Below are 10823 nucleotides of genomic sequence, written 5' to 3' on the forward strand. Positions count from 1 at the left end.
ACGATACGTATACGACACCACACTAGACACGGTTGGACTGACATGCTCAAATAAAATTGATCAATAAAAAAAATCGTTTCACAAGATTTTTAACAACAAAAATATTTTTCAATTAAATATGATTAAAAGTACTAAAATATATATTAAAATAATGTCTATACGTGTCGGTCCACGCATTTCACCAGGAACACAAGGCGAAAAGGGTGTGTCCTTGTGACATAAACCGAGAAGGGTTCGACTTGGTTCGGGGTTATTTTATTTACTCAGTGATAGGCCTTGACTTGGGCAGTCACGGTTTGCTGGGTTCATTTTGGTCGGGCCATGTTGCTGCTGTCAAGAAACTTAGGCGAGCTTAGGCTCAGGTGATTTGGTTTAGTCAAAGACTTTGACTTGAGGATTCATGGTTTGGTGATCGTTTTGGCTCAAGTAATTAATTATATGCGAGGAAGAGGAAGTTGACTCAATATGACTAGTTGAGTTCGTAACTTCAAGTCAACTTAAGCTAATATTTTGACTTTGGGTCTAGGCCGAGTCAGGACATATCAAAACTTGGAATCAGAAACAAAAGTGTGACTTGATGAACTAGCACCACCTTGGTTGACCATGTGTAGGTTTAGGTAGGTCAGGTCCTTTGAGTCATGTGGGTGCAGCCAAGCAAGAATGGACAACGACTCGGGGTAACAAGTCTAAGCCTGGAATGAGCCACATGGTTTGAGTCTTCTTGCAAATAGAAATTAGTTCTAAATGTGTTGTCCGACCTCCCATTTGATCTCTACTCTAAAGAAGACTACGAAGCTCTTTAGAGCAAATACAATATAGAGGATACATGCTAACTAGAAAGTTTCCAGTTAGTAAATATATGAATTTCGTGTTTATTGACGACAAACTATTTCTACCTCAAATTGATGAAATGCAATTGTTGGTTCACCAGCTTTGGGTGGAAGGTATGAATTTTGACAAGTCTTATCAAGTGAGAAATTACTCAATTCATAAAAATATTATCTTAATATGTTAAAACATAAAAACTAAAACTTCACTTTGAAACAACTTCTTATCTTCCTATTGAAGAACAAGCTAAGTCACACATTTTACTTGAAATTTCATGTTATAACTACCTTTTTTGAATTTCTTTACATTGAACCTTAATTTAATTTTACAATGGTACATGGTCTAACCTACCGTTACTCTCATCTATGTAACTTGAGTTAAATACTTTAAAATGTCAAAACTATCCATCTATCCTTTTTTTTATTCATTAATATATTTTTTTTATAGATTTATCTGAAGGTGTCAACAGGTGTGACCTTCACGGGATCCATGTGGGTCCAGACCCAAATTTGACTTCAGTTGCTTCTGCTGGGCCTGGACCCCACTCCATCCGGGTCTATCATATAAATGAATATAGTAAGGTCCTATAATGTTTACATAAACCAGATTTGATCCATAACAAGAAAAACAATATTTTATGTACTTTTCATTTGGATCTTAATAGGAACTCATGTCAGACAGAATCTAGTATGAAATTTTATAAACCATATCCCACTATGTATGTTAGTTGGACCCTATGAGTTCAACCTGAATTCTTAATTGGATCTTATCGAAACTAGTATGGATTGGGATCGGGTCATAACCAACCTTTGGCACACTAAGATCTAACACAAACTTATACATATGCTCTCCTTTGTGAAAATATATGCCAGATCTGGTTTTGATCTGACTTTTGGATCTTGGTTCTAGTTTTAGTATTTATTTGGCTCTAACCTGAATACCAATATATCTAAATAAGCCCAAAGATATTGGCTAACTATCTATCACAGATGTGGGTTAAATCCAATTTTGGATTCGGTTTTTATATATTGGTTCCAGTTTAGACGTATATCCTACTCGGGTTTAGCAATAAAGTTTTGTATTTGTTTTAGAAAATGGGACCTTGTAATATGAGATCCACTAAGAAATTTTTTTTTCCGAAGAATACTAAGAAAAAGTTACTCCAATTGATCTTCATGTGAAAAATGGGTTGTGTAACCTCAAGTACATTTATCTTGGATATGACCCACATTCGACGAGTTATACAACAACAACAATGCCTTCATCCCAAACTAATTGGGGTCAGCGATATGAACCAACAGAAAATCATTTTGGGTCTTCCACATGAATGCTTCTCCTCCAATCATTTCTATCCAATGTCATGTTCTCAGTGAGGTTCAAAGCCTTCGTATCCTTTCTTATCATCTCCATCCAAGTCTTCTTAGGCCTACCCCGACCTCTTTTAGCTAATATATTTTCTCATTTCTCCATCCTTCTAACCGGAGCATCATTAGGCCTTCGTCGAATATGCCCAAACCATCATAAACGGAAATATGGACAAATCCCTTTGGGACGTAGGTCTAATCCGTTTCAATCGGTTGAAAGTTCCTAAAATATAAGGGCACGTAGACTCAAGTTCATAATGTTTAAGAGGGTTGGTATTACGGGTGGACAATGGGCGGGTCGGGCTGGCCCAATCTGTTTAGTGGGCGGGCTTCATTGAGACATTGATAGGCAGGGCTTGGTCAAGCCTGACCGGTTGGCTAACTGGGTCCGGCCTAGGCTTGCATCCTGTAATTGGCCATAAAATGTTTAGTCTCATGAATGCCATTTACTATTATAGCAGACACAATGAACTCAAGTTGACCTGAAACCAATGATATTAGTATGTATAGACAGAATTTTGACACGATTAAAGGCCAATTCAGCTAATTTTTAATAAATATAAAAAATACAAAAAATTTAATATTATTTTAGGAACCCACCATGATACTTGAATGTTTACAACCACAAACCCCTCTTATCTATGGGTCCCACTTGTACTGAGCTGGTTGACAAGATCCGCTCTCATCTGCCTTTGGGGCGAATTTTTTAAACTTTATAAATAAATAAATAAATAAAAAGCTAATTAAGGAGAAGTTGACAATGCATAAGTGAAAACGATATGGAAAATGACTTTTTTAAGCGAAGAAAATGTGATACCGTGATTCCGTGGCAGAGACGTTGGGTTGTGGGCCCCACACGCGTCCGGGTTTTTAGCAATATTTTTTTTTCTTCTCTTTTGTTTAAGCAACAATTATTGAGTCGGCATAAAATGTGGGACCCACCATGAGATTTGAATGACCTAAACCTTCACATAGTTTTTTTTTTTTGTAGAGACGAAAGTCCTTTATAGTTAAACCTAGAGTAAATTTATGCCGACTTTTGATTAATTTAAACATAAAATATACATTAATCACCACGTGTCCGGTACGACTACATAAAAGAAAATTCCCTTTTCAAGTTTAATTAATCAAAAAGTCTGAATAAATTTACTATAGAGTTTATCTATAAAGTACTTTGGTCTCTCAACCAATAAAATAGTGTTGTGAGATCCGATTCCTATCATATCACCCCAAAACCGATTGATAAGAAGAGATTCAGGCTTCAACCCATTTTTTAAATATTTTTATATTTTAAAATGTTTTAGTATTTTAATAATCTTCTATCAGTTTCATGAAGGTTTCTCCCATGCATTGAGAGGTCTTGACAAAAAAAAAGCTAAGGTCCTGCCCACAACAGAGCTAGACAGTTTGGCCCGGGTTTTCTGTCACTAATTGACTGCTCCTAGCATTTACACTTGGTTAAATCTTCCTTCTTACTGAACAAAAAAATGAAGTAGAAGGGAGAAGGGATGAGATGGATTCAGAAACGTCCTTGGTTTGTTTGTTTGTTTTTTAATCTTTTGGTGAACAGAATCCCATTGATCTATTTCACTTCTAAGCATTTTGATCCATGTTTATTTAATATTTTTTATATTAAAAAGATAAAAAAGTGTCCGATTCAGCTTTGATTTGGTACGATTCCAAATCAGCCGATTCATTTTGAAAATCGACTCAGGTCTTAAAGACAACATTGCAATTACAATATATCCTGATTTGGCCTCTTTTTTCCTTGAAAATGGACACCCTTTGACTGAACCTAATCGGACACAGCATTTGGGTTAAAGGAGACTCAGGTGTTGGGGCAGCCCAGTACAAACCATGTCAAACTTGGAAAGTTAAATGCTACTGGTCAGGGTCTCCCAGTTGGTTAGGGTGAGAATTGTGATTAGGGGTGTCCAACGGGCCTGGTTTACCCGGACCCAACCGAACCAAACCCTATAGGGTCTGGGTATGGTGATAAATGATAGGACCCGACTAAGACTCGAGTCCAAACCCGAAGATCTGATTAATACATGGATCCGGTTATAGTTTGTAAAATTTTATACCAGACCTGGACTGACCCGACTTTTGATTAAGACTCCTAAATTTTCAATGTAAAAATGATAAAAAAATATGATTTTACCTTTTGTCATATTTTAGTTTATGTTATATTTTTATTTCAAGCCAAAATATCTTTTAAGACACGCCATGTCCTTTCTGCTTTTTGTGGGTGTTTTTTTACCCAATTCACTCTCCCCATAAAGCATGAATATGAAAATGGGATGATAAAGTGCAAAGGGAACTTTCAACTTATGGCTTTGTAGCATTCAAAAAGGCAAGTCCATATGGGTGTCAGATCCTTACAAGCAAGCGAGGCTCCTGCAGTTGGAAGTAGGGGGTGTCAACGGGTCGGGTTTGGTTCAGGCTCAGGTGGAACCAAACTCAAACCAAATTTGAGATGATGGTACCAGTTCCAGATTCGGGTCTAATCGGACCCACTGTAAGAGAAACCATACCCGGATCTTATAAGAACTACATGAGTCAGACCCGAACCATACCTAGTGAAATAATATTTTTTTATCCTTTTTATATTAAAAATTTACATATCTTAATCGAAACTTGGGTCAAGCTATAAAAATGTACATATCTTAATCGAAACTTGGGTCAAGCTCATCTGGTATAAAATTTTACAAACTATACCCAGCTCCATGTATTAATTGTACCCTTTGGGTATGAGCCGGATTCTAATCGGGTCTTCTTATTTATCACCAAACTCGTACCCTATAGGGTTTGATACGGTCATGTGGCATTCTAACAAAGCTTAATTGTCACTTTTATAAACGTTTTAAATCCACATAAATTTGTAAATTCTACTTAATAAGTATTATATCTTATTTTTTCTTAAAATGTAGGTTATAGTAATTGTTGCCGTAAATAATAATGAATACAATAAACTATATGATATGTCTTAGATTGAGCTTTCAGAATAAGGCATGTGCAGTGCAGAGCTTTACTGAGTGAAAAATGCATCGAGTTTAAGAATGTGCGGTATGCGTTGGTTTTATCGGTGATGTGCGGTGATAGCATGACATGCGATAGGTAATGGTATCATCGTTAGTGCATTGCCATGCAGTACAAATGTACAACATTGTTTGGTTAAGCATTATCAATGGATCATAGGATGTTGCCTTTGGAGATTTGGTTAAGCACCACTTGATTTAGAGAAGTTTTTTATGCATAACGTTTGAACACATGAAGATATGTGTGAGTTAGGACTAATTTTTTCGGGGATCACTTTAGGTGATTTTAATCGAGAATGGTGACTTGAGGTTAAGCGAGTGAATGCCTAGGAGCCAACAAATGAGTTTGGTTGGTGCTCTTTTTTGTAGTGTTTAATCATCAACAAGTCTTTAGACGGAAGGCCACAATGTCTTGTTCTTTTAGTGAAGAGGTTTTGTTGTAGCGTACACATGGAGTCGCAATATGCTTCATGGCACGCAAGGCTAAGGCAAGTCTATGCCCTTTTCAAACGTGTTAGCTGGTATGAGATGCACGAAATGACATGGAACATATAGAATATGCATTTAAAGATCCGCTTGATCAACTTTCGCTAGGCAGTTAGGTGGTGTACAGGGCCAATGAAACTATTCACCACATGAAAGAGTATTGGTTCACGGCCTTGGGCCGTTAGGCCAGCCAGATTGGACAGTCTGAAGGATTGCAGGTTTGAATTTTTTTTAATAATAGGACGGACATGCCAATATCTACTTAAAACTATGAGAAAGAGAGACCTTGCTTCATAGGGAATAATTCACAACGCGTCCTATCCTTACATTTTGTCATATTTTAGCATATGTTATTTTTTATTTTTTTTAATTTCAAGCCAAATAACTTGCACTCAATAACATGTTTTTCTTTTAAGGCACGCCATGTCCTTTCTGCTTTTTGTGGGTGGTTTTCACCTAACTGACTCTCCCCATAAATCATGAAGTGAAAATGAGATCATAAAGTGGTGTTGGAACTTTCAGCATTCAAAAAAGCATCCTCGTGGCATATATGAGATAACAGATACCATGTTTTCTAATAAATAAAAAAAAGAAAAAATTTTAAGACTGACCTGACCAAAGCATATGATAGAGTGAACTGAGAACTCTTTGAGGGGCACTTTAATTTTATTTGGATTTGACAGAAGCTGGACAGAAAAAAATGAGGTGTGTTAGAACTCCATCCTATGCAGCAGTGACAATTAACAGTCAGTAATTTTGAGAGAGCAGAGGGATTCGATATGGGGACCTGATCTCTGCACACCTATTTTTATTAGTGATGAAGAAATTAACAAGGCACCTTAATCTCTATAATCTATATGTATCAATAGGCATGATGAGCCCAGTTGTTATAGGTGACTTACAATGACACCATTCCTTCAATGGGGATGATGTATTTTTTTTTTTGTTAGAGATCATAAGCAATCCATCACTCAATTCTTGAAAAGTATGACTCTCTTTAAAGTTGTATCAGGTCTCCAAATCAGCAAAGAGAAGCAATTTTGTAACATGCAACATGCCCCCTAACAGGAAAGAGACTATAGCGCGGTGGAGGGGATGGAAGGCCAAGGCCTGACAGGCCTGACCCATGTCTTGGCTTGAGCCCGGCCCAACTCAGTCATACTCGGTCTCGGATTGAGCCCTCTATGCCGAACCCAGTTAAAGGATTGGGCTTGTGAGGCCTTGTGTATTTAAAAAAAGGCCCAGCCTGATTACCTAATCAGGTCGGGCACGGCCCAACGTTATTTGAGCTGGGGCTGCAAATTACAGACTGAGCCCGACCCAATTCCGGCCAGGTACTCCAAAGCCCAATAATGGCATTTTCAGCCTGCACATACAGCAAGGGAATGCCATTATTGGGAGACTTCACACATGGTGTGCCTCCCATACCGTGCCCTTCACCCACAGTCGAATAACATGCTGAAGCAACAAAGCAGAGACCTTAATAACAATGTTTTTGTTGTTTGGACCAATGTTGTAAGTATCGGAATGGGACCCGTATCATTTTCTTTTTCAAAAAAATAAAAGCCTGAATCGGGCCATATCGTATGGGACCCATCTCGTCTATTTAAAAACTTTTAAACTATTTTTTAAAAAAATAGAAAAATCTTTAAAAAATCAGAAAATTATGAAAAAAAAAATCAGAACAGCACCAGAGACAGAGAGAGGTTACCAGCAGCGGAAGGGGGTTGTAGTGTGATTTGGGGTTAGGTTTAGGCGGGAAACCAAACAGATACGCCCGATTTAGGTGGTACCAATTCACGGTATTGGGTGTACCAAACCGTTTCGTTTTGAATCAGGCTATTTACCCCCATGTAGCGTATCGATTTTCAGCGATACGTTACACATCGGCCGATACAGGCCGATTTGCACCGATACTGATAACATTGGTTTGGACCCATACATTTGATCCTAATGTAACCTGAAACATTCACAGGCACAGCCGAGGCCAGAGGATGTTTTGCCACATGGTCTCACCCACACTTTTCTTTCTTGTTAATCAACTCAGAGACAACACCATTTTTCTTGAAAATCTCCATCCTTTTTTTTTTTGTCTATGCAAAATTGCTATTGTTGTTGTACAAGGGACAGAGAACAATGAAGGCATATTCTTTTTGACACACCCTGCGGGATAGGTTAATATTTGGTCATGGTTGAATGATGTACAAACATCTCTAGATCACATAAATGCAAGTTATTTTTTATCCAACCAGACCTAATAGATCAATTAAGAATAATCCAAATGTTATAAATAGGCATTTGAATCGTGCTTTTCATCTCAAAATAAGGTGGTGTGAAAATATTGCACATTGTGGGCTGTTGATTTTTGAAGCCTTTTGAAATAATGCTTACAGGTGCTAATTCCCACTAAGGAAACATGTATATATATGAGGTTAGATTAGTGAAAAAAAAGAGGTGTTTGTATCCAGTGTTGTGAGAGGCGTACGCCTCAGAGGCGAAGCGCAGGCTCAACGCCTCGCTTCGCCTCATCGCATTTACAACCTTGCTTGAGAGTCTCACGTTGTGAGAGGCGTACGCCTCAGTATCTGAGGCGTACGCCAAGCGCAGGCTCAACGCCTCGCTTCGCCTCATCGCATTTAACAACCTTGTTTGTATCTCATGGTGAAGTGAACAAACCAATGGTACTGCCACCTCCCTTTCCAAGCTGCCAAATTGGCCAAAAAATGGGGGCATTTATTCACTTTTAGCAGCAAATCATGCACTCTGGAAGACACGAGGAGTAGCATGTATAGTTCTAACAGCCCTCGGCTGTTAGACGGGCAGCCGGGGTTCGATTTCCGCGGGCATTATTCTCCTTGTGTAAGCCGAAGCCGGTGGCTCTTTGGGGTCAAGGGGTGCGCCCGGGTTTACACCCTTCTAGGGTGGTTTTCCGGTTCCTATATGGAAAAAAAAAAATCATGCACTCATATGCATGCATGTGCATGTTCTCATCTGAGTGGATTGATAGTGTGCTTGGCATGCAAGGCAATGGTTTGATGATTGATAAACCAAGATGTGCAGGCTTATGCATGTGCACTCGTGATTGACACTGTGCCCCCAGATAAGGGCCTTTTTGTAGGCGGGGTATGCAGCCATGAATGTGATTCAGCAAAAACATTGTGAGCCAATTGCAGCTAGGTTTCACGTGTTCTATGTGCACGTAAATGCACAAACTTACATGCATGTGTGCGTGAATGCAGACATGCAGTGTATGTCATTACTGCAAAGCAACTAAAGATGGACACAATGCCAACGACTTGCCTTGTGTAAATTTTCATTAAAAATAGTACATAAGGAGACAAGACATGGGGGTAGGGCTGGGAGAGGAGAGCAGCTCGGCTCAAAAATTGAGATCAGTGAGTTGAGCTACAAGTCAGCTCGTTTAGGTAAATGAGCCGAGCAATAACATGCCAATCTCGGCTCGTATAGGCTCATTTTACATATCAAATATTTATATATTATATATTTTATGCGTCTATTATATATGCAATACGCTGCTTATTATATGTGTTATATATATATATATATATTATCAACCTTTAAAACCCTCGAGAAACAGTTTTGTTTAGAAAACAAAGCCAGCTCATGATCTGGTAACAAGTCGAGTCCAAACAGCCCAAGCTTGGGTCAGTCAACTGGTTTACCAGCCCTACTTGAAGGTAGTTTTACAGTATCCCTATGAACATTGAGAGGCCAGGTCTAGAGACTAGCTACCAAAATGGTGTGCCTCCATGATTGAACACGCCACACTGTTTCCGAAATATTCTTCTCAAAATATCACCTGCTCTTGTGTCTAGGGGTGGGCAACCGGCCTGGCAGCCAGATGGGCCAAGCCCACCTGGCTCGCCATGGGCTGGGTTTGGGACATGATTTTAGGCCCGGGCCCGTTAGGTATCTGGTTGAAACCCAGCCCGTTATATACGTGGGCCGGGCTCGGGCTGGCCTGCGGGCTACCAGGCCCGCCTCAATGGGCCTGAGTTAGTTATTATTTATTTAATAATATATAAATTTTAAAAATTAACTAATACATAGTAACTTGGATAACTATTATTATTTACCTAATTAGTTGCATGAAAACTTGCTATTAATTTGTTAATTATTACTATTTACCTAATTAGTTGCACTAATTAGGAATTAGTTGCATAGAAACTTGTTGTTCTCTCATTAACCCATATTTTGGGTCAAGCATTTATATATTTTAAGATTGAGTCAGGCCAGCCGGGTTGGACCCGGCCCGCTACACATTGGCCCATTGGGCCAATGGACCGGGCCATGGGCTTCTCTTCAAACCCGAGCGTGTTAAGATTAACCACGCCAAAACCCGGCCCGTTAGTAAACGGGTTAAGCCGTTGACCGGTCAACAACCCAGTCAGCCTGGTCCATTAGCCGGCCGGGCTCGATGCCACCCCTACTTGTGTCTGTATGTGGTACGCAGTGGCTACCATTGGTAGCTTGTTTTCCAAATCCAACAAGTGGTTAGTGCCATACTAGTGGAAAAAAGCCATGCACAAAGACTGCATGCTTGATTGGATAGTGAAGTCAAGGGAGCCCATGAAGCTTCCTAAACGAAGGCCATAAACAACACAAATGAAACATAAGATCTTAGAATCCATGCTTTAATTCAAGGTTTGATCCGGACCCGACCTGTACCAAATCTATAGGATTTTGGTGATAAAGGATGTCCGATTAGAATCGGATTCAAGGGTCTGATTAGTATATGGAGCAAGGTATGGTTGGTGAAATTTCATACAAAACAAGAGTCCGACCTGAATTTCGATCAAGACCCGTGATTTTTAATAATATTATATGGTATGAACCGGGTCGAGTTCATGTAATATAGAACCTAACTATGGTTTCTTTTATGATGGATTCTATCAGACTCAGATCCAGACCTGATACTCGCACATCGAAGTTAAATCGGAGTTTGAACTTACCTGGGTCTGAACCAAATCCGATCCGTTGACACCCTAGGTGAGTCTCAGCTAGAAAGCTGAAACCAAAGCTGAGTGTAGACCTTGGCTTAAAGGGCACCGTGATTAAAGGGTGGCGTGGGCGATCATTTCTCCCC

This window comes from Nuphar pumila, chromosome 10, assembly GCF_984573655.1.
Source record: "Nuphar pumila chromosome 10, dmNupPumi1.hap1.1, whole genome shotgun sequence".
NCBI lineage: Eukaryota > Viridiplantae > Streptophyta > Magnoliopsida > Nymphaeales > Nymphaeaceae > Nuphar > Nuphar pumila.